Source organism: Pygoscelis adeliae, unplaced genomic scaffold (assembly GCF_000699105.1).
Source record: "Pygoscelis adeliae isolate BGI_AS28 unplaced genomic scaffold, ASM69910v1 Scaffold121, whole genome shotgun sequence".
In the NCBI taxonomy this organism is placed as follows: Eukaryota; Metazoa; Chordata; class Aves; order Sphenisciformes; family Spheniscidae; genus Pygoscelis; species Pygoscelis adeliae.
In genome coordinates, this window is record NW_008824359.1 from 9,224,872 (window position 1) to 9,227,436 (window position 2,565).

The window sequence follows — 2,565 nt, forward strand, 5'->3', positions numbered from 1 at the left end:
TGTAAGTTTGTATCGCAAAGCAAGAGTGGTTAGAACCAGGAGCAGAGGAACCTGGGGACTTTCAAGGCTCAGTTTCAGCTGGAAGAAGCATGGGGGTGGGATTGGATACAACCCTCCACCATTTCCAAAGCAACGGCGAAGGAAGTCCCATCAGCGACGCGGCTGATCCATCCTTCGGAGGTAGAAATAGGAGATCCCCCTGAAGTTGCAGGCATGCCTGCACCAGCACCGCAGCTGCCAGGGCAGGACAGGGACCAGCTGATGGAGCTGGTCTTCAAGATGTGGATGAATCACCTACGTCCTCGTCCCCAGAGTCATCTAGGGACGGTGCAAACCCACGGTGGCACCGTTAATGCCAACAGAAGATCAGAAGGAGCCTCCCCAGGTAGTTTCGGCACTGGACGTGGAGGAGCACTGGCTGGTGTTTGCTGAGGAGTCCCAAAACATCAAGAGCAGAAGCCATTTCCACGTGAATTAAGACCACAGCACGATGGCCAAGGACCCTGGGATGTTCACGGGGCTGTTTTGTGGATGAGTGATAGGACCACTGATGGTCTTCAGCCTGACGCCTGGGGTAGTTCCTCTTGAAGCCTATTAGCTGGTGCTCATCAGAGCTGTAACCTGCATATGATCCACTACCTTTCACCTCCATCGCAGGGCACGGTCAGGATGCTGTCCATCAGCCGTAGACCCTGCCAAAGCCTTGGCGATCCCGGGACAGAATCTTGGCTTGGCGCAGGGTATTCCCGGTGTCTCCGCAAGGACCCTCGTAGGTGTCCCGGCATACAAGACCCTCGTCACCACCTCACTTTGGGACAACTATTCTTCTTTTTTCTTTGCGTCTGAAGAGCCTGGCTGCCCTCGGGGATGGAAATAGCCAGTTGCTGCAGAGCCACGTGCTTGAGCTGCAGCCCTGAGACACCCCGTCGGGACTCGTAGCACCTCTCACCTGGCAAAGTTAATGAACCCATGGTGAAGAGGGTCTTTGCAAGGGTTTTGGTCTTGCAGACGGCCTGTAGCAATGAGACGCGCCAACGTGCCTCAACATGGGGTCCCCCAGTTGGTGTTAAGCATTTAAAAGAGCCCACCATGAAGATAACACTGGGATGGAGGCACTCCAAGGCGAGGGAAGACAACCCTTCCCTTCTGGGCCCTCCAGCCCTGGTTTCTTCAGGCATTTATTTAGTTTGGTTCTTCTACGATATTCTCCTGGATGGTTTCCCCCGGGCGCTGGTTTTGGTGGTACCAGCCCACATGGGGTTATCACCCCACGACGATGCCGGGTCTGCATCCTGCCTTGATGGACGAGGCCTCTTGGAAAGGGATGAAACACAAACGTGGTGGGGTGCACCCATGGGTGCTGAGGAAGCCCAATGGCACCTCTTGATGAGGCTGCTCTTGATGGCCTTTGAAGGGATGTGGCGATCGGGGCGGGTTCCTGGGGGCTGGGAGGAGGCAGATACCACACCTGCCTTCGAGGAAGGCATGAAGGAGGATCTGGGAAGCTACGGGCTGGTCGGCCTCGCCTCAGTCCTTGGGGAGGAGGTGGAGCACATCATCCTGCAAAGCATTTCCAAACATATGAAGGACAAGAAGGTCATTGGGAGCAGCCAGCATGGATTTATGAAGGGGAAATCGTGCTTGACCAACCTGATAGCTTTCTGCAGCGAGACAACCAGCGTGTCTTCACTTTCATCAGGCTTTGACATTGTTTCCCATGACATCCTCGTAGACAAGCTGCTGAAGCACAGGGTAGATAAACGGGCAGTGACGTGGACTGAAACCTGGGGGACCTTGACATCTTCGTTAATGACCGGGACAACGTGGCAGACGCACCCTCAGCAATTAGCAGGTGATGCGGAGTCGGGAGGCGTGGATGGTAGACCGCAGGGTCATGCTGCCATCCAGAGGAACCTTGCCAGGCTGGAGAAATGGGCTGGTAGGAACCTCATGAAGTTCAACAAGGAGAAGAGCAAAGTCCTGCCCCTGGGGAGGAACAGCCCCAGGCACCGGGACGTGCCATGAGCACACGCCAGAGGTCCCTTCCCACCTCCGCCATCCCGTGACTGGGTGATTTTTTGGGCTCATGCCCAGCTGAAGGACCCAGCAGTGCAGAGCATGGGGTGGTGGGATGGGAGCACGGACGTCACCGGGGAAGTGTGGAGCGTGTCCAGTGCGGAGCGTGTCCAGAGCCTGTCTAGGGCGGGCCGGGAGAGGGATGCCGAGCAGCTGCCATGGCTCCCCCACATCTCCACCACCACCGCTCCCTCTGGGAGCCCGGGAATGGGTTTTGGGAGGGGACACCTCACCGAATGAGGCCAGGCAAGGGCTGATGAGCTGCCGGCACCTTTCCATGGGTGTCTTCCAACATGTTGCATCACTGGACGGGCTGGAAGTGGGGGTGCCCGAGCACCTGACATTTGGGGTACACCACCCAGTGCTGCCTGGTGTCCCACAGTCCCGGGGGGGGACCAAAACCCATCTGACACCCGTCCACGTGTCTCCCGCGCAGGTCTGCATCCTGGAGTGCGAAGGCGAAGCCGTGCCGCGGGCCACCTGGGAGCT